Source organism: Camelus ferus, chromosome 11 (genome assembly GCF_009834535.1).
Source record: "Camelus ferus isolate YT-003-E chromosome 11, BCGSAC_Cfer_1.0, whole genome shotgun sequence".
NCBI classification, from domain to species: Eukaryota; Metazoa; Chordata; class Mammalia; order Artiodactyla; family Camelidae; genus Camelus; species Camelus ferus.
Window position 1 is genome coordinate 6,309,336 of NC_045706.1, and position 27,933 is coordinate 6,337,268.

General features: G+C 40.3%; 1 long non-coding RNA gene and 1 pseudogene across 3 annotated transcripts; both read left to right on the forward strand.

Annotated features, from left to right (window-relative positions):
• Positions 1-7,287: 7,287 nt before the first annotated feature.
• Positions 7,288-9,926, forward strand: LOC106730120 (annotated as a pseudogene).
• A 2,038-nt stretch (positions 9,927-11,964) lies between these two features.
• LOC106730122 lies at positions 11,965-27,317 on the forward strand. 3 transcript variants are annotated; one of them, XR_004323737.1, is made up of 4 exons: positions 11,965-12,145; positions 12,252-12,447; positions 25,862-26,036; positions 26,779-27,317. It is a non-coding gene; the product is annotated as an uncharacterized LOC106730122 (long non-coding RNA). The 3 variants fall into 3 exon arrangements; XR_001366558.2 differs by lacking the exon at positions 12,252-12,447 and having other exon boundaries at positions 11,989-12,180; XR_004323736.1 differs by lacking the exon at positions 12,252-12,447 and having other exon boundaries at positions 11,989-12,145.
• Positions 27,318-27,933: the final 616 nt, after the last annotated feature.

The window sequence follows — 27,933 nt, forward strand, 5'->3', positions numbered from 1 at the left end:
TAGGAAAGAAACTTGGGGGGGAGGGGGGTCCTTTCTCTGGCCCCTGAGATATCTCTTCCAGTCTCTGCAGCGGCCTGAAGGGCTCCGGCTTCCTTAGACTTAGGAGCTCACCCTGAACACACAGAGCTACTCCCTTCAGCGTTTTGTGATACTAGGATTAGTCCTGAAGACATTTTATGGAACCCCAAGGGGTCTAAATATAGGTAAAAAGTTAAACTGCTTAAGTTTTGGCCAGTGTAAGTACATTTATTGAGGTGAAGTTGAAGTGAAGAGAGAGCTTCTAAGCAAAGCTAAGTTCTGCTGTGTGCAGGCAGTGATGGCAGCCACAATATACTCCTCTGTCTGGCAGCTGTCCTGTTTCTCTTAACATAATTTGTAAGATTTATTAAAACATCATCTTGTAAGAGAGAAAGTATACAACTGTTCTTATTAAATTTTTTCTATAACTTTATGTCTCATATTTCTTTTTTAATATTTTAATGTATGTTTGTTTTTTTTAAGGTTAGAATTTCCAGAGGTTTATCTTATCAGCTATTTGGAAGAATCTGCTATTGATTATGTTGATCAAATTTACCTTTTTGCTTTCTATTTCAATAATTTCTAATTTTATTCTGGATGTAAGTTATGAATAAGTCTTTCCTTTTATTCTTTTTCAAATTACTTGAGTTGAATGCTTAGTCATTTATTATTGTTAGTCTTCATTGTTTTCTAAAAAAATGTATTTAAGGCAATACAATTTCTTTTTAATAGAATTGTGACCACATCTCAATAACTTTGATTTGTAGTGTCTTGGTTTTTATCAGTTTTGAAATATTCTATAATTTAATTTTTATTTTATTTTTAACTTATGTTATCTAGAAGATAATTTTTAATGTCCAGAGTTTAGAGTTATTATAGTTTTCTATGTTTTCTAGTTTAATTGAAGGATAGTCAGAGAAAGTGGCATTTATGGTGTCTACCTTTGGGAACTGAGATTTCTTTAGGATATGATATGTGAACGTTCTGAAATGTTACATGGTTTTGAGGAGGATGACTGTTTTCCACTTGTTGGGCACATACTTCTGCGTATATCAAGTCTAATGTTTATAGTTTTAAATCCTGTTTTTCCAAATGTGTTCCTAGTTATGTTATCAATTTGTTGCTATTATAAATGGGATCTTTCCTTTTATTATATTTGCTAAGTAGTGATTGTATTTATGGATACTAATTTTGTAGCCAAGCACCTTATTAAGTTATATTTTTAATAATAGTTTTTAGTTCATTCACTTGGGTACTCTATCAGTCATAGCATCTAAAATAATGACAATTCGCCTTCTCCTTTTTATTGTTTATATGTCTTATTTGATTTGCTTGTCTAATTGCATCGGCTAAAACTTCTGGCATAAAGCTAAGTGAAAGTCACAATAGTGCCTGCTTTTAAAATGAATGCAAGACATTGGCTTTGTGCTGGTAACAAAGTGTATATGCTCCAGTTAGAAATTCATTTTGTTGGACATAATAGAAAACTTCGGTAATAGAGATTCAAACAAAAAGTTCTTTTTTCTCCAATAGCAAGAAAGCTGGAGGTCGAGGCTGTGAGTTCATTCCATCCCCCAGCCTTGCCCAGTGTCTGAGTCTCAGCCTTTCTCTCAAGGTTGCAAGGAGGCTGCAGCAGTTCTGGGAATGCAGCTGTGTTCAAAACAGAGGAAGGGTCAGTGCATCCATGCTTGTCTGTTAGCTGGAATGCAGACACTTTCCCGAAAGCCCCCAGCAGATGTCCCTTTAGCAAGGGAGGCTGGGAACCTGGGGGACAGAAATATAATGACTGACTTTTCATTCAGGTTTTCAAATGTATTAACTAGAGTTGAGCAAAATATTGTTCTGCGTCTTTTAACCCCCTTTGTATCTACGGTTGTTTTTCTATTCTTATTTCTAATTTTGGGTTTTTGTGATTTCTCACTTTTTTCTTGATTAGTCTATCAATTTGTTTGTTTTACTCCGGAGTTTTCCTCTTTCCTCTTAAAGAGCAAGGTCTTGATTTTATGTATCAATTCTTTCCGTTTTATTTGCTAATTCATTTATATCTGCATTAATCCTTATTATTAATTCCTTACATTTGCTGTTTGTGTTTGTTTTGTTGTATTTTCCTAAATATTTGATTTGGATGCCTAATTCATGTGCTTCATTTTTTAATGATTAGTAGTGAAAGAATTTAAAATGGATGTTTGCATCTGGGTACAGCTTTAGGATTTATTTTTGCATTGTTTTTCTTGTCATTATTTTTAGCTACTTTACATTTGTTGTTTTGATTACTTCTTAAGGCTTAAGAGTAGTTTAGGAGATGTTTCTATATTTACTAATAGCAGAGAGTTTTTATTTCTATTGTTTTCCTTTGCTGTTTAATTTTAAACAGCAGAGGTCAGAAAATCTGTACCTTTTATGTTTTCTTAGAATATGTTGAGGTTTTATCTTTCACTCAATTTTTGAAAAATATATGGACACTTAAAAAGGAATTTCTATTAGTTACATTAGTCAGATCCAGTGGGGTTGTATATGTGTGTATATGTCTTTCTGTTTACTTGTGTTAGACTCTGGAAGTCACTAGTGAGTAAGAAAAGTGTGTTAAAGTCTCCCCTTACTATTTTGTTTTAATTGGTTTATCTTTATATTTCCTGCAGTTTTTACTTTATGTATTTTGATGCCATATTGTTTGGTGTATAAAGATGAATGAAACTTACATTTTCATTTTGAATTTTGTGCCTCAGCATGATAATGCTTTTCTCCTTGAATTCAACTTAATATTAATATTGCAAATCCTGCTTTCTTTTAATTTTATTTGCAGCTGCCTGGTGTATCTCTGGCCATTCTTTTACTTTCAAAGTTTGTCACTAAGAACATTTAACTGGCTTTAGTATTTGATCCCATTTGCATTGATTTTTTATAATAACTATGTTTCATTTCAACTATGTAATTCTATTTAATGTTTTCTGGGGTTTTGTTTCCTTCATTTTTTCCTTTGTGTTCTTTCTTTCACTATATATTTTGGCTTGTTTTTGATTCTTCATTGCCTTGGGAGGCATATGGAAGATACACAGTCTGTTTTAATTTCTAACAAATGGCTACCTTTACAACTTTAAACAATATTTTTAAATCTTTCTTCATTTCTCAATTTAGAAAATGAAACATTTCAATGAAATTAGTATCCTTACATTTCTTTTGCTTACTTCACTTCTTTTCTTCTTAATTTTAATGTGTACATTGTGGTATATTTAACATTGGTATATATTTTTAGATCTCAGTCTATTATCATTGTTTTTATTTTTGCACAAAACATTTACATTCTCTTTGTAGTACCAATTTTTGTAAAATTTTTAAATTTTTCATATAAATTTACATTCTGTTTTTAATAGCATCACTGCTGTGGTTGTTTAACTTTATTTATGTAGATTCAGTGCTTACCTCTAATTCTTTAGAACCATAACTTTCTGTTTTACATCCTCTCTTCATTAAGTAGACGTTTCCAATTCACACAGTAAGGGCAATGTATCTCTTTAGGCCTCGCATACTTCTTAGGAATGTCTGTGTTTTGTCATAATATATAAATGACAGCTTGGCTGCACAAACAGACTTGGGTCACTTATCTTTTTCCTCAAAATCTGTAACGTATACTCCACTATCTGTTGGCGTTAAATATCACTTACCTAAGCTCTGAGGCCAGCTTAACTTTTCACATTCAAAGAGACTCGTCCTGTCTTTCTCTCTGCATGGAGTGTTCTTTATTTCTAAAGTTCAGTAAATTCCCCAAGATATGTCTTCCTATTGTTGATCATTGTTTTTTCATTGAATTTAGTGATCTGGTTTGATGGACAGTGTGATGGTTAATTTTGTGTGTCAACTTGTCTGGGCTAAGGATGCCCAGATTGCTGCTAAAATATTTCTGGGAGTGTCTGTGGGGTTCTTTCCAAAAGAGGTTAGCATTTCAGTCAGACTAAGACAGACCACCTTCACCAATGCCAGTGCGCATCATCCAGTCCACGGAGCTCCTGAATAGGAGAAAAGGGTGGAAGAAAGGCAAACTAGCTCTCTTTGCTTGAACTGGGACATCCATTTTCTCCTGCCCTAGGACACTAACACTCCTGATTCTCAGGCCTTTGGACTAAATGACACCATCAGCTTCTTGGGTCTCCAGTGTACAGGGGGCAGACCATGGGAAGGCACAAGGTGGTAGAAAGCTTGGAACATTTATGGGACATGTGGATAGAGATGATGATTGCTTATGTAACTAGAAATGGTGAGTGAGGGGAAGAACAGTAAAATTTGAGGCTTGAGAGGTAAGGAGGGGACAGATCTATAGATCATGCTAAGGACTTGTGTTTTGTTTGGGTTTTAAGTTCAACAGTAAATCACTGAATGGCTTTAAGCAAGGGACGTGATCAGTCTAACGTACATTTTAAAAAATTGACTCTTGCTGAACATTGAGGATGGATTGGGGAGGAAAATGAGAATGAGATGGAACCAGTTGGGATACAAACACAAGGGAAGCTAACCTCATCTTCAATCTTACACTAAAGGAGAAGAGCCCAGTGTTTTTAGGCTAAATTTACTGGAAATGTACACATACTACCAGCTAAATGGCTCATCCTATGTTTAAATCCTTAAAGAGTCAAGTAACAAGTTGTCTAAGTCTTTTTATGTTCCATGTTCATGTCTTTTATCTCACTGTGTTGTCAAATTCACACAGTAGTATTGTCCAAGTAGGGGACCATAACTGAATCACCAGCACCTCTGCAAGAACCGGCTGTGAAGTCTTTAACTTTGGCTTTACCTGGTTGCAGCGAGTGGCTGCGTGCATCCTCATGGTTGGCTGACGCTGTTCTGGAAGGGAAACCACCCCAGGGTCCTTGCAGCTCCCTCTTGTTCCCTGGCTCCCTTTCAGGTTATCACGAAGGTCACTCTGCCCTCGCTTTCTCTGGCAATCTTTGCAGCTCTGCTTCCTAATTCCACAGTCTCTGGTCCCTTTTTCTATTCCACCTGCTCTGAATGTTTGGGTCCTTCCTTTCTTCCTGGCCCAGCTCTTTCCAGTAGATAAACTTAAGTGGTCCTACCCCCTCCCACAATCCTGGCTTTTAGAAGCCCTTCATGCAGCAAGTCCCAAGCTCCCACTTGCCCAGAGCTGAGGGGTACTCTGAGGACGAACGCAAGCTGCACCGTGACCCCTAAGATAATAGCCACACACATTCTTCAATTCTTGGGTGACTCTTGGTTTTGGTATTGTCCTGGTCGATTGAACTGAATGCGTTTGACAGGTACTTGAAAGCATATCCTGACATTTATCTCTAGGTACGTTGATTCCAAACCATGGTGACAGAGAAAAAATGAGCCCGAGCCGCTTGGTGATGCAGACTGATGAGGTGCTGCACTGAGGCCCCAAACCCCACAGGAGGAACTGCTGTCGGCGATATGATTTCCTGAAATGGGGGAAAGTTCGTAGTAAAGTGCCCAATGAAACAAAGTCCAACCCTCCCTCAATTTCCATCATTGTTGCCTTCCTGGATGTTTCACTGTATATGAAAACCATGCAAGAAGTGTTTTGTGCTTATGTAATGAACAGGGTTAGGGGCTAGGATTAGATGACCGTGCGTGGGGGGTTTACCTAGCTGAATGTGCAGGGGGACATTTAGAGCTTATCCCAGATAGGACAACAGATGTCAAGTGGGGCTGTCCCGTCCGTTGCAGGACCTCTTAACCAAACAAACACCTGCAAGTGGTGCCAACCAACCACCGTAACGACCAAAAATTGCCGCTGCAGATTTCTGAAATGCCCCCTAGGGGGTGGTACAACTCCCTCGAGAACTGCTGATGAGACTGACTGAGTCCTCCCTTAGGATCCCTTTAATAGATCACAGGAGAGATGAGCAAATGAATTAATACTTATAAAGACTGAGGACAGTGCTTGGCATGTTGTAAGCTCTGTACATGTGTTTATTGTGTCCATAAACAAATAGAGTCAATCACAATCAAAATAGACCAAGTTTTTCTTAAGTTAATGAGCAGACAATCATGAGGGCTAAGCCCATGTGACCTGCAGATTTTTTTCTTAAGGGCATAAAATGTGCACAACTTAGGTTGTGTCATCATTTGTGTAAAAAGAGAGGGAGAATATATATTTAATCTATATATTTACTTTTATAAACAAGAACACATAAGAAATTAGTCATGTTGTTCGCCCCTGGGGAGGGGAGCTGCATGCCCGAGGGACAGCATCAGAGGAAGACTGTTCACTGTACACACTTTGCAACTTTTGTATTTTGAACAAAGTGAATGAAATACTTAATTCAAAAATAGACATTTTAAAAATTTCAACAGTTTAATTTAACATATACTTGAGGATAACAAGATTCTGTGTGGTAATGAGACATGAATAGAGTTTCCATAAATGATAGTATTATTTACTTTTTAAAACCAAACCAACTTTCCGTAGTTTTTCACTTCTCACTTGGTTCTCCATTCTGTATTATTAAAGTCAACGTCAACAATATTCCCTGATACCATACAGTTTAATTTTCATTGAACTAGAGCTACATTTGTCTCCTTGACATTTAAACCCAGCTCACTTCCTCCAAACCTTATTAGGTGCCCAAGACGTTGGAGGCTGGTCGGCAGTGAAGATTCTACACGCTGATCTTAGCTTGTTGGACATTCCTAGAGAGGAGGCCCGTGCCCACCATGCAGCCAGGAGGTGGGAGAGATGAGGCTGCAGGACACATGAGAAGTGTAGCAGACACAGCAAACATGATTAAAATATCTGGGAATTTCAGAACCGTAGACTCTCATTTAGAAGGAAGCTTTAGAGACCATCCAGGTTACTCCTTTTTTCTCCTTCCCTCTCCCTGCCTCCCCTCTTCTTTTCTTCCATCTTCTCCCTCTTCCTTCCTTCCTTCCTTTCTTCCTGAAGAGATGATGAAACAGATGTTCCAAGAGAAGAACTTCCTCCAACATCATCCAGTGAGTGGGCAGCACAACTGGAATTCCAACCCAAGTCTTCCTTCTAAGAAAAAGGAGGCAGATACAAGAGGCCATCCCTTTATCTTCTCAACCTCTCTCAGTGTCTGCTTTATTTCCCTTCCAGAGTGGATGGCAGGATGGGAAGGACAGTGAAGGGTTTGGGCATGGAGGCTTTTCTGTCCAGCATCAAAGTTTAAAAAACACTCGGGCAGCATCTAAAGGACCATAGTTTTCCAACGAGGCAGGGTGACGGCAGGCTTGGGGTGAGAAACAAGACATGAGCCCCTGCTGCTATGAGGCATGATGCAGGCTGGCCGAGGAGGTACCCTTCAGGGCCCACCTGTGCTCCCCAAGGAGGAAGTCAAGAGCAAATAGAAAGCACCTCGGCTCAGGTGTAAACCCTCCTCTCAATGTTAATGCGTCAGAAGACTCAAATACGCCATCTTTGTACTACACCTCCCGCAGGCACCTCATTGTAAGTCAAGAGAATCTTTCTCATAAATAACTTGTAAAACCTGTCCTTTGCATGGTCTTTGCAATGTGGACTGAAAAAAGATGCACAGCCTAAGTTGAGAATTAAGTTTTGTTTGGTGGGCAGAACTGAGGATTTAAGCCCAGAAGACAGCCTTTCAGGTAGATCTGAGCGACTGCTCCAAAGAGGTAAGGGAGAAGCAAGAACATATAGGAGTTTTTGCAATAAAAACCAGGTAGCTGGAACATCAAAAGTTTCCTGTTAATTAAAGAAAACCAGGTATCTCAAGTCAACGAATTTAGTGCTTTCCTATGTATGGGAAGATGCAAGCATCTGGGCTCTTTGAAATCATTCCTGGGACGTGCACCTTAGCCATCTAGGGCCAGTGTCCTGTTCTTTCCTATCCTGAGTCCCTTCAGGATGTGCCGCTGGAGGTGGCCGTAGTGTGTGAGGGACTTGGCCTGTGGGCAGCCTGTTTGTCTCCATCCTGAGTTCTAGGGCACCATGGGGGGGCTGTTGTGGCTGATGGTTTGATGGCCTCAGCGTCCTCTGTTTGCTGGTACATCAGGCAACATTTTTCATCCACAGCGGCAAACAGTGAGGTATAAACTAATATCTCAGTACCACATTCATCATGGATTTGGGAAGACCCATATGCTTCCCTTTCCGGTGGAGGTGGGGCGGGGGGAGACATCAGAAATTATCTCACTTTATCTCAGACTAAGCATCCCTGCAAGGCTTCTTTTTTTGGTCTCTTTTCTCTCTCCACTAAAAAGCATGGGATGATTAAAAAGATTCCCACGTCTATTTTCAAGTTATCTCAGAAAAGTAGATTAAAGGTTTTATGTTTAGGAAAACGGGGATAAAATATTCAAACATAAATTATGGCAGTATTAATAATTGCACATTTGTGCTAAGTAACTAGAAAATTATTTGAGCATTAATTCCATTTACATATGTTCATTCAGATTTGTATCCCTGAAGCATGCAAGTATTTGGGGTTTGAAACATTTAATCACTTAGTAAGCAGCCCTCCATGGGATTGCCATTTATTTATTGTCTTTATTGATTTTCCTACACAGGAGAATGCTTGTGGTGAATAGACACTGACTGCTAAAGTGAAAGAACTCTATCTTTTCTAGTGCAGAACAAAAGCACTTTTATTTTTTAAAGAGCAACCTGTTTTCTTCCGATCATCCCAGCTCACAGCCAGAATGCTGCTTCGTTCATTTGTTAGAAACTCTTCTCCTGTTAGTATGGCATTTTATCGTTTCTAGATGGCACACTGACTAGCACTTGGTTTTCTGTTCAAGTTGAATTTTCAAAGGAAGCTTCCATCTGGAGTATGGTGGACACCCTAGACTTCCAGAAGCACATTTGGTTCTTAGCTAATATGGCGATCCTCCAATAGGATACCTGGAAAAACCTACTTCGTTGGTCTAGACATATCGTCTCCCTTAATCTGTTTCCAAAGAAATCCCCTTGGTGACTTCATTGTAAAGTTTTTGTTAGGAAGAGGACCTGAAATCAGCACAATAGCCCTAGTAACGGGAACACTGAGGCGGAGAACGCTCATCAGAACTGTCCGGTTTCCCAAAACCTGACTCAAATCAGCTTAAGTGAAAAGGATGTCAGAGTTGAAGGATAACCTCTTAAGGAGATGGAGCATAACTCCCGCCGCTTAAACGTCACCTAGGCTTTGTCACTCCCTTCCAAAGAGTACAGTACGGTGCAGAAACCGGGGAAAGTAATGATGCAGCGGAGGAGCTTGGCAAACATAGGCGATCGAGGTTGGCCCTGACAAAGAAAATGCCCTTGACGTTCAGAAGCTGGTCTGGCTCTCACAGTTAGACCATACTCCTCTCTGAGACCCAATCTCACAGAACACCAAGCTCAGTTATTCTGACACTGCAATTAAATTAGACAAAACAAAGGCACTTCATACTTTCATCTGAGCACAGGCAAAAACAAGATCGCTGTGCCACCCACAAAAGACCACACACACCTCTCAGCCAAAATGTGGGACTTTCCTCCTCACCCTGATAGCGTTTTCCGTGTTCAGCCTCCCCTCCCCGCAGACCAGATTTAGATAGCTGTATTTGTCTATAAGTAGGTAGATAAATATAGGTAAGGATCAATAGCCTTCAGCTAGAGATTTACTATATCCATCCTCGGAGAGGAAAAGAAAACACATAAAAAGAAATAGCTAGTTTAAAGTCCAAATTCTGCTTTGACAGACGTAAAATGTCGAGGCTGCTACTGGATGAGGGCAGCTTGCAGCCGTGCTCAGACAGTGGTTCTTTGTGCAGGATGTTCAACAGTGTGTTCGACAGTGTTGTGCCGGCTGACAGGAGGAAAGGCCGGGCTCAAGGAAGGATGTTCACTTAGGACAAAGCAACACTGGTCATCGCACACCTTCTCGACTGCGTTCTGGGACAGAGAGCTTCATCAGTTCAGTAAGTCTAGTTAATCCAACCAGATAATGTAATTATGTTTTATTTTGTAAGGTATTAGCAGTGATCTCCTATTTTGGTGTCACTTTTTCCACAAAGTTTCAATTATGGGGAGGAAAAATTTGTGCCAGAATCCTCTGCCTATAGATTGGACTTATTGAGACACCAGTCATAGAACTGCCCTGTTTTCTGACCAGCTAGAGCTTACAATGCAGATGAAGTCCTGATTCCTTAGACCTGCCCCAAACCAGCCAACCAAAGCCCAAGTCTTTACAGGTTCTTTCCAGCACCCTCTACTGAGACAGCCACAGCTCCCCAGTGTGCACTCCCTCAGTGCAGGACGTACAAACCTATCTCATTTAATTGCAGGAGTGTTCTTGATGGTCTTTGATTAAAAAGCATTCACAGCATCCTCAGTGAAAAATCATGTAACCTCGATATAATGTGGTAAGTTCCTCCCTGAACCTGACAACCCCAGTCTAATTATGAGAAAAGGATCAGACAAATCAAAATTGAGGGACATACTATAAAATACCTGACCAGTCCTCCTCAAAGTCACCAAAAACAAGGAACATTTGAGAAGCCGTCACAGCCCAGAGATGTCCAAGACGTGACGGCTAAACGTAATGTGATATCCTGGACGGGATCCTGGAACAGAAAAGGGGCATTAGGGAAAAACTAATGAAATTGCAATAGAGAATAGAATTTAGTTAACAAGATTTTTTGTTTGAGATAGAGTTGACTTCAGGGTACAATTCAAATGGTGTTGATAATGTTTCTCTCCGTCTCTCCATCGTTTCCCTGAGTTGGCCATCTCTCAGGCAGAGTTACTTACCCAGGAGCAGTGAGGCTGCTGCAGTTTAGGCCCATGTGGTCCTGTCAGCTTGAGAACCTGGGGCGCAGATTCTCCAAGTTACCTAACCGCAACCTGCCTGGGCCAAGCGCTTCTTCCTAGACTAGGATTCAGCCGTTGGTTACACTCAAACCCCATGGACCAGGAAGATGTTTAGGGATTGAGGGACAGCTGGTTTCCTAGAAGGGACACGTTATGACACAACCCACCCCTAGCTCAGTGACAAGAGGGCTTGAAGGGGCAGTCTTTCCCCAGGGAAAGACATCACCACCCCAGCCCCACTGCCTCACTGCGGGAAAGGACGGCCTTTGTTACCGAGCCTCCCGAGTTGGTCCCAACAAGGGTCTTTCCGCCTGGTGCTCCTAGTACCATTAGAATGAGACTGTTGCAGGAAAACGTGTTACAGCTAGGAGTTATAGCTCAGTTGTGATAGCAACCAGGATCCCGGCAAGACACCAAACAGCACTCACAGAGTTGGAGAACTCAGGTTTATTATGCCAGCAGACCCAACTGAGTTAACACTTCAAACTCTGGACCCCATCTGTAGGTTTACACAGGCCTTTTATAGGCTGCCAATTTTACACTTTGCAACATCATATGCAAATCAGGTATAACAGAAGTTGACCAACCAGAAACAAGATTTGTAGAAATAGACCAATCAGGAGTGAGAGAAATAACCAATCAGGAGTGAGTTCCATGCGTATGAAGTACTACAAATGGACCAATCAGAAGTTAGGGAAGTGGACCAATCAGAAATGAGACTAATAACCAATCAGGAGTGAAGGAAATAACCAAGCAGAAATGAGCTCAGGGAACCAATAGAATTTTAGGTGCAAGTTAGCTGCTTTAGAGGCAGAAAGTGAGATAGAGCCTCTGGGCTAGGGAACCAGAAGGGGATGGGAGAAAAGCAGCTGCCCTGCCTAGGGGTCCTGCCGGTCTTTTTATGGGGCTTCCCACATCAAGACCAAGTTGGGTTCAGAAGGAGGAGGAGACAAACGTTTATTCTTTGATCCAAAAGTGCACAGTGAGCTCTAGAGAGAACACTCCAGAGACAAGTCTTTCAGAAGGGTGGTGGGTGGGGCTGCTTAATAAGTGTCTCTCCGGCCAGGCGGGGACTGGGCGGTGAGGGGGCGGGGTTCTCGCTGGGTGTGCGCAGCCGCAGTGTTCACGCTCCGGATCCCAGTGCCGCGCGCAGCGGCTCTGCACACGGCCCTCCGCCGCCGCCGCTGCTGCCGCCGCTGCCGCCGCCGCCATCTTAGGTTGCGTCAGCGCTGAAGCGCTTCCGTTAGGACGCTGAGTTGAGGGGTCGCTGCAGCCCTTCCGCCCTGGGAGCTCGGGTCTGAAGCGCCGGGGGCAGGGCCTCTGCGCGGCTCCAGCAAGCAGGTGAGGCCGGACTGAGCACAGGGGAAGAAAAAGAGGTTAGATATTGTTACGCCGCTTGTATTTTTGTTTCCTGGGAATTGTTAATGGGCTTTGCTGGTGATATAAGCCCTTAGGAGCAACGGGCAGATCGCGTGAGGTGTTGTTTGTCCAAGTGCCTGGGCCGCGGTGATGCTCGGGGAATGCTGGTTTGATCTGCGCCTTTCCTGTTCCGAGAACTAACATGAGTAACCCTACGTCCGTATGAAGAGCTAAGCAATGGTTACAAGACCGCCCGGGTGCACTTAGAGGACTGCAGTTCTGCCGTGAGTAACAGTGACCAGTCTCCTATGCTATTAACCTGTGTAAATTTTAGATTTTTAAAAAACAGTAAGTTACGTAGGTCACTGCATTGTACCTGTAACTAATTGCAACATTAGTTACCAAGTTCTCGTTGTTGGCTAATTTGTCTTTAAAGACTCAAGAATGCAATTCAAGTAATTACCCCCTATGCCGTGTTTCATTTATGGACTCTGTGAGTCATGAATCTTCTTTCTATAACTGAAAACATTTAGTGCAATTAATTCAAGAGGTCTGCCACATATGGTGTATAACCAAACTTAACTCAGATTGCATAAATGTGTGTGATACTTTATGATTGCACCCTGGGATTCTCACACAAAATACGACATCTCCTGGCAATACTGGTTGGGCCTGGAATGGGGGTCGGGGTCATAGAGAAGAACTGTATTCTTCTTTTCTTTACCTTAATGAAAGTCTCATTAATTTTTTTTTTCTTAAAGCGGAGCTAGAAACCCTTGAAATATCTTTGTAAAACATTTCGCAATTCTTTTTTGAACTTCTGAATTACATAAACACACCTTGCTTCTATTTAATTTTGATTGCTTTCTTGGTCTAGTTTCCCTGCAAGCATTTGGTAAGATTGAATAATTTTTAGTTGTGTTTTCTCACCGTGTCTGTGCTAATCTCCTAATGGTTGGTTTTTGAAGCGTTGCTACAATCTACTTTCTTTATCTTTTGCTGGATTTTTAAGGAGTATTTTATTGCCTGTCAGTACCATTCACAGTAGCTTCTGGGCACTGTCATTCCACCAGCCTAATGTGTATCCCAGTGTGCCATTCACCGGGCCCTCTCTTAGAATTCTTAGAATCTCTTGCCTTCCCCAAGAGCCACATCTTACTCCTCCTGCAGCTCTGTGTTTCGGCACCCTTCTGATTTTTCATTTTAGATGAGTCGTTGAAGTTTCAATATGAGAGAATGCCTTCGAGGATGAGGATAAACTCCTGATGCCTGTCGTGACTTATTTAGCACAGAATGTCCCCCAGCCTTTGCCTAGACTGCAGCATAGCCAGTGATGTCACGTCCCGTTTGAGTGGCCATTGTGGCACTTCCGAAGTTCTCTAGTAACAGGATCATGATGCTGAGGGACCAGATCCACCTCCTCATCTGTCAGAGGGGTGACAATGTCCTTTTGCAAAGTGCAAATTGAAATCTTTCCACACAGATGTCTTAATTTGTTTCCTCATGGTGAAATATGTCTTTGTGTTGTACTTGGACACAGTTGAACGGATGAGCATGGTCATCAGATTCAGGCAGCACAGCTGCCTTGGCTTTGTGCTCCCCAGATGGGCTTTGCTGCCCGAAAGATGCAGGCAGAGAACTCCTATCCGTGTGAGTTCTGCATTCATTGACCATCTACTGTGCACCAGCTGCCAACCAGAGAGCTGGCTGTGGCACAGGAATAAGAAAAGGCTCCTGTCCTTAAGGAGCTGGCATCCTTATCTGTTTGCTTGAAAGTTGACATCTTTGTCCTCATTCATTCATTCATTCATTCAAGAAATGTTTGTTATGTGCTTGCTATAGACCAGGCGCTGGGCTGGGTGTTACGGATACCTCAGTTAGCATGGCACACAAAGCGTCGTCCCTGCCCTACTGGCGTTAAAATCTAGCCCAGTTTCTAGGTTAGGAAAAGACTCAGCAGAAACTAGTTTAACTTACAGCAATAACTATGCAGCTAGGGTGCAAATTTTAAGGAGTAACCTTTAAGGAAGGGTCAACCTTCTTATCTCTGATAGCCTGATGACCACGAGACTGTTCCTGCTGCTTCAGTGTCTGACAGTAAACATAAACCTCTCTCTCTTTTACAAAATATACCTGGCTTTCTCTCAGTGTCTCATCCAGGGGAGAAAGTGTTGAACTACTGTTTAGCTGCTCTATGTCCTAAGAGGGTGCGGATCTGTGGTTTTATTTTGCAAAAAAGTATTGCTCACTACATGAATGAATAGGAAACCAAACACTTTCACAGGTGTTTTAAATAGATTGAGGGAGAAATCAGCAAAGAGATTTTCTAGAACTCACAGAAATTGGTTATTTTAAACTACTATTAGGTTGCCCTCCAGATTAAATTGGTGTGCAATAGGACTTTTTGACCAAAATTAGCATTTTATTATAATTAATGCTCTTTAAAGGGTGACGTCCATGTGATTACAGGGGGTAATAATTCACAGGAGTAGTTTATATTGTTGCTTTCCTTTAAGGGAGTGGTTCTCAAATGGGGGCTGTTTTACCCCTGGAGGGACTCTGGCAATGTCTGGAGACATTTTTGGTTGTCACAACTAAGGGAGTAGGTGCTACTGGCAACTAACAGATAGAGGTCAGGGATGCTGCTAAGCGTCCCATGATGCGCAAGACGGCCCCCACAACAAAGACTTATCTGGCCCCAGATGTCACTAGTTCCAAGGTTGAGAAAGTCTCTTTTAAAATAATCCCACTGTAGAGACAGTGCTACCTGTGATGTGTAGGTCAAGTTGCCAAAACCAGAGGAATTTTGTGAAAGCGAGTTTGGATTTTTCCTCCTGCTCTCTGATTATCTTCTTTGTCTATTTACCCATCATTTAGTTCCCCTGTGTTGTAAAGCTTTTTGTGTTTTTTTATGGACTCAATACTTAACTATATGAGCTTTTCATTACCCATTCTAAAATCGTGACTGGTTGTAATGTAAATTGTATAACACATCTTTCTGCGGCTTCAGATTCTGCAACTTAAACCTCCTAGGCTGCTTATCTGTCTTCCACCACCTACCTGCGTTTTATGCTCTGCACTTGGCATTCTTGATTGTTCCTTTCATATTAATTTCAATGGTGCCCGGAGGGTACCTCTCACCATATAATAGGTTGCTTTGTGAACAATTCCAGTAAGAGAACCATTCTGGCCAAACAGTGAGATACTCTGGAATGTAAAAAAGATACCCCTCAGTGTATCATTCACATTTCCAGTGTAGCACGGTATTCTGCAATTGTATTGAAATTAAAATGAAGATGAATTATTTGTTTCCCCTTTCACTCTAAAGGTGCCCCACGGTTCCAGGTAATACTCCCAGCCACACAAAGTGCTTAGAGCTTGAAAGTTACCAGTTGGACATGGATGAATATTTATTTTGTACTTAAATTTGCAAATCATTAAGTATCCCTTGTCCTGGAATCATTATTTTCATCACAATAGACTTCTGTTACATTCAAGTTGTTCCAGCTTTTGATTGACCATTTGGAATATGACAGTTGTTTGTCGCATTTCGTTTGGCTGACGCTTCCCTTAGTTCATTTGCAATTGTCCCTCGAGCATAGTTTGCTTTATGTGATGTCTAAAGGAGCTTGCCTCCGTCTTTTCAGAAATCTTTTTCCTGATGGGAAAACTAAAAAGACTTTCTGAAAGTAGTGATTTTTTTTTTTTAATGCGTGCCTTTGGTTGGCAGGGAAAGTGGAACATTTCAGATTTTTCAGAGATGCTGGATTTGAGCTGTTCACTTGGAAATCAAGTCTGTTACAGCACAAGAGCCGGTTGGCATCACTGTCCTATCTGTGGATTAAGAAAAGGCACAGTGAAAAACCAGTTTAAAATCAACAGTCTGATATTTTAAAGTTGAATATTTCTTTGCAGAAAGCTTCTATTACCATCCTACTCTGTAGTCCTTGTGTTAAAACCTTTACAATGAATTTGGACAGTGGTGGTATTGTGGATCCCTTACCCCTTGGCTGCCCAACACCTCACTGAGTGTCCAAGAACTGCTGATTCTTCCTCTGAGGGGTGAAGCCATCTTCCCATCCCCACTCCAGGTTCAGCGTACCCTCCCACGCTGCCGCTCCTGCTGACTTCTGTCTTTGTGCCATACCTCTGCTTTGTCCTGTATACATGGAGGCTTGAGTGGTTATCCTAGTACTTAGGCTGCCTCACTTCCTAAGCAATTTCAGAAGAACAAAGATTAAAAACCCTTCAGCCTGTCCGTTCAGGCTTTCTGCAGTTGAGCCCTGAAGTTCTCTCCTCCACATTTCATTTGCCCCCATCCTGGAATACTCTGCTCCAGCCAAGAGTCTTTATTCTCTGTCCTACAAAAATGCCTTTCCCTTTCTTATCATTGCCCACCCCACCACCCCCAGCGATGGGTTGTTCTTTATGAAAATCTTGTGGAAATTCAAATGGAACCTTCTTTATGAGCCTTCCTTGACTACCTCCAGTTAAAGGGGGAATCTCTTCCTTTGAAACTGATTTACAGGTCACCTGCTCTTACTATTCATTTCATTGAATTCAGGTCTCCACTCCAATGGAGCGGTTCAGAAAGGCTTTCCCTTCTAAAATAGCGCCCAGTCATCCTTTGTTCCTTTACCCTGTTTAATCTTCCACTAAGAAGTAAGCTACATGAGGCGAAGGGTTCTTCATGAGAGCTAGAACAGGCTCCCAATATGTATTTGTTGAACAGATGCTTCTGGGTCTTTGTCTTCTTTATAGTGTTGTTTGTCTTTACTCTGAACTGTGAGTGTATCTTGCCTTCCCAGCTACTTGTGAGTTCCTTTAGAGGGGATCATATCTTACCACTTTTGCATTCTACTTCCTCACCTTCCCCGCTGCCCCCTCCTGAGAAACAAAAACAAAAACCTAACAGGCCAATGAACATGGTAGGCACAGTGCCTGGTACATAGTGGATGTTGAATAAAACACTGTAATAAGAGTCCTTTCAAAAGAATATTAATGAAACTTCCACTTCTGGCCACAATGAAGTAACAGGTTTTACAGATTTCTGTTCCACCAGAAACAACTAAAAAGCAAGACAAACTAGTAGAAACAATGGCTCTCAAGACATTGGACATCAAGCAATTAAGGAAAGAGATTCCTACAAGATGGGGAACTAATGGGATGAGTCCTGTAATTGCCCCAGCTTTCTGCCTGGAGAAAGCTTCCAGGCCACAGCCCAGGAAGGGGAAATCTAAGCAGAGTTCAGTGGACTCCTTGAATCGAGGAGGCAGGGTAGGGAGTCCTGGGATGCCCAGGCAGCTAAGAGACAGTCAGGGAGGAGTACTGTAGAGAAGAGAGAGCTCTGAAGTTCTACAGAGGGCTCCAGTTGAATATTCAAATGAGAACTGGTCACTGCATCCATGTGATGAAACTACTCAAGCCAAGGGAAGGAGTCACCCAAAAGAGTTAGAGAGAATCGTGCCTGAAATTCACAGAGGGCAGAAAATAGTGCCTACTCCCAACAGCTATAGTGGAAAACTTCATAATTCATGGAGTATTAGTTAGAGTACTGTAAGGGTATTACCTCATTAGTGGAGTTACCAATCCTGGACTAAATATACCTCTGATTTCATCTAACAAAGCTTAAAAGCAAGATCCAAAACTATTTCCAGCTGATTTAACTGGATGCCAGATCAAAGCTCAAGAATATTTTTAGGAATAAATAAAAAATTAAAACTTACCAGGCATACAAAGAAGCTGAAAAATACAGCCCATAATGAAGAGAAAAAGCAATCAATTGAAACTGATGGAGAACTGATGCCAATTACAGAATTAATAGACAAGGACATTAAAACAATTATTGTGACTATATTCCATGTAAGGAAGCTAGAGAAAGATAGAGTATGTTAAACAGAAACATAGAAGACATAAAAAAGGATACAATTCAAACTTCTAGGGTTGAAACTATAATATCAAAGACAAAAAATACACTAAGTGGGATTAATACAGATTAAATATCAAAAGGAAGGATTAGTAAACTTGAAAACATAGCAATAGAAACTATCCAAAATGAAATAACACAGGGGAAAAAAACCTAACAGTAAGATGAATGAGCATCAGTGAGCTGTGGGACAACTCCACAGCCTTAATTTTCCTATAGTTGGAGTCTTGAGAGGAAAGAGCAGGGAAGGAAAATAATTTGAAACAATAATGAAAAAACTCTGAAACATCCAAATTTGATGAAAATTATAAGCCCATAGATAGAAAAGCTCAACAGACCCAAGCTCAAGAACATAAAACTATACCAATGCACATAACCAAGTCACTTAAAACAAGTGATAAGAAAATATCTTAAATAAGAAACAGAAAAAAGACATGTACAGAGGAACAAAGATATAGCTACCAGATTTCTTGATGGAAACAATGCCACCTATAAGACGTTGAAGAACATCTTCAAAGTACTGGGAAAAAAGAGAAAAAGTCTTAACCTAGGATCTTTACCCAGCAAAAATATCTTTCAAAATAAAGGCAATACATACATATAAAAGCTGAAACAATTCATCACCAGCAGACCTGAACAATAGGAAATATTAAATGAAATTCTACAGGCAGAAGGAAAATGATACAGGATGGAAATACGGATCTACAGAAGGAAATGAAGAATACCAGAAATGGTAACTACATAGATAAATATAAAAATTATCATATTATTTCAGTCTCCTTAAAATGTAATTTACTATTTAAATAAAAAATAGCAAAGAATTATGGTTTTATAATACATGCAAATGTGAAATGACAACAATAGCACAAAGGCCAGGAAGAGAGAAATGGAAGTATATTCTCGTAAGCTTTCTGTGACAAATAATGATGCGATATAAAACCATGTGAAGGTAGACTAGGAATAGTTAAATATGTATAATATAAACCCTAAACTAAACACTAAAATCACACAATAAAAAGTAATAGCTAATAAGCCAACAAAGCATATAAAATGGAACTTTAAAAAACAGTGAATCAATCCAAAAGGAAGCAAAAAAAGAGGCAAACCAGAACCAAGAATTGATGGGACAAATAAGAAGAGGAAAACATGAAGATGGTAACTTTAGGCTCCTAAGTGGTTGAGCTAAGGTCTCAGCAAATCCTCTTCCCAAGAAGCAACTTAAAATGAGAAAATGGTCACAGTCATTTAGGGGCTCTAGGAACTGACCAAAGGCAGACAACAGATTGAGAAGTTATTCAAAAGAACTATTGAACCTTGAAAGGAACAGTGGGAACCTGTGGAAGTTTAGCCTAGGGCTACTGCCTTCCTCCTCTTCCCCTCAACTCCACTCTGTGGTGGTTCTACCAGGGTATGGCAGAGAGGCTGGCTTTATTTGAAGCAGAGTGCAAAAATCTATGCCCAAGAAATACTGAAGGAAGTTCTTCAAGCTGAAAGGAAATAACAACAGACTGTATCTCAAACCCACACAAAGAAATAAGAGAATCAGTAAAGGTAATTATTAAAGTATAAATAGACATTTTCTCTTGTTAATTAATTTAAAAGACAATGACATGAACAATTATAAAACTGTATTATTGAGCCTACAACATATAATTGTGTGACATATATGACAATAATAGAACAATGGAGGGGGTAGGAAATAAAGGTATATTGGAGCAAGAAAATGACTCCAAATGATAAGTCAAATTCATATGAAGAAATGAAGAGTATCTACATGATAAATACGTAGTTAATATCAAAGACTCTAATACATTTTTCTTCTTTCTTCTGTTAACTTTAAAGATGTAAGATTATAAAAATCAATACTTAACAAAACTGTATTGTTGAATCTGTAATACATATAGATGAAATTATATACTGACAATCCCACAAAGAAGGGAGATGGGAGTGGAACTATACTAGAGAAAAGTTTTTCTGTTTTCGTGAAATTAAGTTAGTATTAATCTGAAATAGATTGTGATAAATTAAGATGTACATTGTAATCCTCAGAGCAACCACTAAGAAAATAATTCAAAAATAGTTTAAAAAAACCAACAAAGGATTTAATATAGTGTGCTAGGAAATACCTGTTTAATACAGACGAATGCAGTAAAGAAGAAACGGGAGAGGGGAGTGGGAAGGGACAGACTGGGATTTCAAGATTTATAGATCCTGACAGGTATATATAGAATAGATAAACAAGTTTTTACTGTATAGCACAGGGAAATATATTCAAGATCTTGTAGTAGCTCACAGTGAAAAAGAATATGAAAACGAATATATGTATATTCATGTATAACTGAAAAACTGTGCTGTACACCGGAAATCTACATAACATTGTAAACTAACTATAACTCAATTAATTAATTAATTAATTATTTTAAAAAAGCCCTTGTGAGCAATGTAGAACCTGAAAAAAAAGAAGAAACAAACAAAAAGGCTATGAAATATATAGAAAATAAATAACAAAATGGCAGATGTAAATTCAATCACATCAATAATTATAAACTAAAAATGAACAGATTAAACACTGCAATCAAAAGACAGAGATTATCTGACTGGATTAAAAGCAAATACAAAACCAAAAAAAACAAGATTCAACTTATTTTTCTCATATATGCCTTTCTACTCTTCAAAAGACGCTGGTAAGAGAATGAAAATATAAGCTATGGATTGGAAAAATATTTGTAGATAACATATGGCTAAAATTAAAAAGACTGACCATAAGAAGTGTTGGAAAGGAACATTGGAACTTCTGGAACTCTCTATGGAACGCCTGAAGCTCTCACTGCTGGTAGGAATGTAACCGGTTTGGAAAACAGTTCGGCAGTTTATTGCAAAGTTAAACGTGCATCTACCATATAAATCAGCCATTACACTGCTGTATATTTAAGAGAAATGGAAACTTTACACAAAAACTTGTACACAAATATTCACAGCTTTATTTATAGGAAACTAAAGCTGGAAACAGCACAAATGTCTATCAAAAAGTGAATGGAAATATAAGTTGTGTATCCTCATCATGGAATACTACTAAGAAATAAAAGGAATAAATTACTGATACATGTAACCACATGGATGAATCTTAAAATTATTATACCAAGTTAAAGAATCCAAACAACAACAAAAAGAGTACATACTGTGTGATTCCAGTTACATGAAATTATGCAAAATGCACACTAATCTGTAGTGACAGAAGTAGATCAGTTGTAGCCTGGGGAACTAAGGGGTGGGGCTGGTGGAGAGAGGTGGGGGGGGGAGATTACCAAGGGGCATAAGGAGAGTTTTGGAATAATGGTTATGTTCATTATCTTAATTGTGATGATTTCCCAGTTGTATATAAAGTCAGAATTTATCAGATTGTACTCTTTAAAATGTGCAGTTTATTGTATGTCAAGTATGTCTCCTGTGTTTTTACAGGAGTACTAATCAATGAAGTATACTCGCTCTAGCTTACCTACACCTTTGTCCTTCCCCCAAAGAATTAACCTACAGGCACTTAGTAGCTATCCCATAAATGCTCCTTGAACTCGTGAATGAGTAAAAGAATGACTAAATGAGCCCAGTTACCAAGCTGTTATTTGTCCTAACATAAATTCCTTAGTATTTTCATTTCCTTCTGAAAAACTGTGAACAAACAGGTCATTCTTTCAGGACAATTTTCGTATGTGGCTAGACATTGATCCTAATTTCAAAACACTTTTAATATATGGAATGCTAAGTAGCTTTGCAATTTATGTCTCTAACATTTGTAGCAAACACAAAGTGGGTGTCACACTCAGTAATTAGAGCTATTCATTTTACTGTATGAAGGTATCCAAGAATTGCTTCTGTCTCCAAACCTATTTCTTAAATCAATAAATTGATATCTTTTAAACTACAGTTCACATAAAATTAATCCAGATGATTCGTGCATTTATAATATTGCTGTAGTTACCTATCAGAATTTAAGGTTCTATTCCAGATAGTCTCTTTAAAGTAACTGATTATGATGATTATCAAAACTAGAACTCTAGGACAGATAGCTCCTGAGCCTATGAAATATTTATAAACCACCCCTATTGTTGGTTTATATTGTTGGTTTTCTCCTGGATTCTCATATGCATCGTGCTGTCATTTGTCCAGCTTCTTCCAGATATTGGGCTCCTGCTCTTTAAAGAATAGTAGACGATTTGTGTCCCGGGAAATTTATACAGCAGCTGTTAAGCAATCAATAGTACTTCGATTTCTCAAACAGTCCCTTAGCTTAGTTTTGTAAAACATCACTTTCATATTACAAAAACAGCATCCTCCTTGAGAAAAGATCCAGATCATGATTAAATTGTATTGAAATTTTTACTTAACAGTGCCTTGATAATGAAGTTGAATCCATGGGGTCCTATGAGAGGCAGTGTACCTTTGGAAAAGGGCATGAGCCTTGAACTCATGACCTGGGTTCAAACTCTGGCCCCTCTACTTGTGAGCTTGGGCAGGTCCCCATCTGGTTTCCTCATTAGTTTAGAAAATGGATCTGTATTATAAATACCTTGCAAAGTTCTTGTGAGGACAAAATAAGGTAATGATTACTAAAAAGCACCAGCATGGTACTTAGCACATAGGAGGCACTCAGCAAATTAATACATGTTAGATTATTTACTTATTTTCATAGACTATTCAATTTTCGTTTAGAGTAGCCAAGTCCAAATATTATCTCTGCCACTTGCCAACTGTGACTTTGGATAAGCTGGGTGTCAGTTTCAGCATCTGAAAAATGAGAATAATCTTGTTTTAAGAATTGTAACTAGATAGTTTACATGAAGAGTTTTGTCAGTTGCAAAGTATATGTAAAGGTAAGATGGTGTTCCTCTCTCATAGCTTCGGTCAGGCACGGTATTTGCTGGAGAGGAGAGAGGGTTGTAACCAAGTGTTGGTGGCCTCATTGAACGGGAGTCCGTGCTGAGTGGAGAGGCCTAAGAAAGATTTTCACCAGAAATACATATATCACTTGACTTGGGTCTGGGTCTGTACTAGGTACTGGGATCCAGTGCTGAACAAGCCAGACAAAGTCTTGTTCAAACAAAGCAAGGCTGGACTCCAGGCAGCGAAGGGCTGGCAGGGGACCATTCGAATCTGTTTCCAAGTTCTGTTGGTTCTACTTCTCAGTAGCTCCTCTGTCCATTCTGTTCTCTCCATCTCCATCCGCTACCCTAGCAAAACTGCCTTCATGGTATCTTTGCCACTATTTATGTACATGGCACTTAGATTCATTTCTAAATAATAATTCTGAATAATACGAACAAATTAAAGGGTTATATTTCGATCATCATTTCCAAAGTTTTTTTTCTTCTGTCTTATTGCTAGTTTCAGATTTTAATGCAGTATGGGCAGCAAAGGTGGCCTCTGAGATTTATGCTTTGGGGAATTTTATTTTTAGCATAATTCATGTTTTTGTGAATGCTTTATGGATGTTTGAAGAGAATAATGATTCTCTATTTTTGTTTAGAAAATTCTGTATAGTTACTAGATCAAGTTTATAAGTTGTGCTGTTCCAGTAGCCCCTGGGCTCACTTATATTTTTGTCAACTTGATCTGTAAATTTCTGAGAAATGTCTCCTGCAGCCATGATTTTCTCTACTCTCATTTCTCCGTAAATCCTATCCCCATCTGCTTCCTTTTACCCGGGAAATCACTAACATTTCTTTTTCTTCTCAACGTTACAGAGTTAATGTTAGAAAAATTATTTTTCCTACTATGTCTAGGGCTTGGGGGCAGGAGGAAAAATAGATACCTATAACCAATGAGCCTGCCCTTCTATTATTATTATATGTGTCCAAAAATTCATATACTAGAAAGTGCCTGCACTGGGGGTGAGGACGGTCTGCACAAGAATTCCAGGAGAGCTACATTCACTGCAGGTCCATTGTGCACACACGTGGTATGCAGAAGGCAGACTGGGAACTAGAGCATGGTTCTCAGCCTGACTCCACATTTAACAGCCGTGCCACCTTAGCAAGGTGTTTCATCTCCTCTGCTAAAGCTTCCTAATCTGTAAAATGGGGATAATAATAGGAATGGCCTTGTAGAGTTGTTGTGGAATTACATGAGACAACAGGTCTGAGGCACTTGGAAGGGATCTGGCACAGTGGAACCCCTTGGCAAATATTTCAGAGAAACAGTCACGGCTCTTTGGAGCATTTCACTGAACTGAGCCACCTCGGAGACTACAAGAATGAAAGGCAAGGTTGAGCTCTGAAATCTCTATTTGCCCAGCTCAGCACTGGATACAATTAGGTACTTAATAGATATGTTTGATTATTAGGCTGAGTTGAAACACGGTTCTTACACTTGAGGAATTTCCACTCTAATGGAGAAAAGAGAACAAACAAAAACCCAAATTCTCAAGAACACAAATTAGATTTACATAAATAGGCACAAATATATCTCACCGATTGCAGGCTGAGGAGTTGCTAGAATAATTAGAATCATCCAAACAAGAGTGGATTGACTCCGTAGTAAATTCACCTCCAACCTAGAATCAGTTGCAGGCTCTTTTAAAGGATGAAGAAGAAGGCCTGCACAAGGAATGTAATTCAATCTGTTTGTATATTTAAAGCTTTCTTTTATGAGTGTGAGAGAGAAGATACCAAACAGCTACAAATAAATAATATTAGAACTAATTCATCATGAACTCACTAACATCCCCTGAAGGCATGCTTTGTTTAGCCAACATTACTTTAAAATGTTTTCCTGTTGTCTTACACCAGGCTACTTCTCGATTTCACACAGTCTGCCTGGAGACATCTGAATCTGTGGCCCCTTTCAGAATATTCTAGCGAGGCCTTTGTTGCCTTTAGAACTTGTAGAATCATTCTGTTGACTATATATTTAACTCCTCTTGGAGGATGTATTTTTAATTCTTTTTTAAACCGGAGATCTTTCAAACCAATTGTGATGAATAACAAGCATGATCAAGATGGGTAATTAATTCCATTTTGGGTCAAAATGAAACCTGAATACAATGTGATAGATAGTAAGAGCTACTGCATGCACAGTACTCATCGTATACTCAGTGTACGTATTCGTCTAAACAGCATCCATTATCTATCTAACTACTAATTTTATTAATCTTTACAAAAGAGCTATATGAGTAAGCAGTCGAACTGAGACTGAAACAGAAGCAACATGACGTAGATTCTGTGCTCTTACCCATTGGACCACGTGGCCATTTGTGAGTAATTAGACTCATTTTCTTGTGTAACTCGTAAACTGGTTCAACCTTGTGACAGCGCTGGGATTCTCAACAGCAGATACTGTAAAACTGATAATGCCAAGTGATTGCCTTAGATTAGTGGAAATTTGAGATGGAGATTTATACTGACATTTTAAGTGCATCACAACTGGGTTTCAAGATTATTGGGTTTCATTCTACTTTCCATTGGTGGTTTCCTTTGGAGAAATTACTTGGCTTTTCTCCCATTTCCTTACTTATAAGAGGCAACTAGCATCTGCCCACTCCCTGTTTTATGATGGTGTGAGGAGTAATTACACGTCGTGTGCTTGGTTTTGAGGAGTGCCATGTTAGAGGCAGCATAGGCATTAATTATGTATTAGCCTTTATTGCATACTTTATGCTTCTTCTGAGACTGTATTCTTGACTTCTTTCACTGATGTTGTAACAAACACAGTGGAATTAGTTTTCTTTGATCATTGCCTGTAGTGATCAGATAAAATTCTTCCCTGAAATATTTCTCAAGGGACACTTGTCAGAGATGGAGCAGCATAATGGATTGGATGGAGCTCACTTCGCAGAATGAGATGGAAGCCAGGAGCTTTAGGAGGTGTTGGAAGAGAACAGCCAGAACCCCAGTGTGTCCAGGGGGCAGCCATTCCAGCTCATCCCATATTTTGGATTTGGGGATATCCAGCCAGGTTGGTGGGATCCAGCAGAGGCAATTCAGAAGTCTGGCAGGCAGTGGTCATTGTTCCAGAAGACCTGACCATGAACTCTGGGGTAGGATTAGGGCAGGATGCAGGCCCTGTGAAAGGGAGAGGCAGATGTGCCAGGGTGCCACCCGAGAATGAGGAGCTGGGTGAGGGAGCAGGGCAGCCAGCTGTCACCACATAGGGCAACTGAGTCAGTAGCCTACTCCTAGAGCCCTAAGCCAACCGAAGCGGTGGGGGAAGGAGTGCTGTGGCTCAGAAGCTGCGTGAACCCAGAGTTCGACTCAGGGCCAGAGGGCTCTAGGGCTGGATGCCAGAGAGGCCCCTTTGTACTGTTGCTGACAGTGGAGATAAGGAGCTGCGGGCCACCTCCCAGGGACCACTCAGAGAGGGGATGGATTACCTTTGCCTCTGGGGGATTTCGTTTGGAGAGTGGGGTGTGCCACAACGTTGCATAGCTCCAGGGCCCCGTTCCCACTGCACTATGTGTGAATCTTGTCCACTTCTCCCCCATCCAGACCCCACCACTGTGCAGTGCACAGCCTGCTAGGCTTTAGGCAGCATTCCTGGGCCATGGTCCTTGCGGGGGAAGCCATCTGCAGACCTAATTGCCGAGAACTGGGGGAACAAGCCAGGAGCCAGGACTGCCCATCCATCCAGAGCACCGCGCGGTGCCAAGTTGCCAGACGCCATAGTCACTCATCTTTCTCTTTGTCTTATCTGGCCATAGAGTGAGGAAGGAAGAACTGTGCAACAAGGAAGAAGAGTGACTACTGGGGGCTTGGAAAAGGAGGTACAAAAAGATGCCACGCCTTGCGGATAGGATTTTCCTGCAGACTGCTCCACGTTTTCCATTATAGTGATTTCTGATAAGCAGATATAATACTGTTACACTGATGTAAGAGAGGTATAAAGGACACTTGTTATCATGGTTCTGTTTGTTCTGTGCTTAGGCTTTCCTTCTGTTTTTAAAATAAGTCCTTGAACATGAATGGTCATGGAAAATTTGCTGTAGTATAATTGCATATAATCCCCAAACTTCATCCAAAAAACAATTCCTGGGTAGCAGAGAACTGTCATACTCAATTGTGTTTCTTCATAGCAACAACCTTTGAGGGGGAAAGCAATTTCATTTGCCTCATTTTCATACAGAGTAGAAGTCCAGTTGTGCTCTTGTAATTAAGTTCCCTCACATCAAGAGAAAAGAGTATGTCTATGAAATGTGCATTGAACCCAAATGGAAAAGTTAATTCAAAATAAAAAGAAGAAAAAAAGAAAAAAAATTCAGTGATTCTCTTGTGTTTATTAATGATATAAATATTTAATAAAATATCTCTGTTTTCATCTTTCTGCTTAAAACATGGCAATTTAAAAGCATTTTTGGACGTAATAGCACATCAAGGGCTTGATTTACTAATTGGATTAAGTACTCCCAATTTCTCAACCACGTGCCTCTTGCCCATATCTTCATAGAAATAATACGAGAGTTTGAGTGACAACAGCCTCATCAAACCCCCTCTGTCTGTCTTGGGGTAAGGTCTTACCTGAACGTTGGAGTCCTAAGTCAGAGGCTTAATGGGTTGTGCTGGGAAACCACAGCATATCGTGCTGCCAGATTTCACCAACTTGTAACTTGGAGTTCTAAAACATTGAGATTTGGGCAAGACATTTTTAACCCAACTGCACCCCTGCCGGAAATCATCCTTTCCTGATACCATCATCCCTCAGCAGGCCCAGAAATTCTCTCGTCAGGAACTTGAAGGGCTGAGCCCGGTCCCCAGTGGCAAGATCCACCCATTCCTTGTTTGAGCCTGTTCATGTCTTTATCTCTCTCTTGCTCATGTGCCCATTTCCTCCCGTTTTTTCCCCTCTGGGATGCATCACA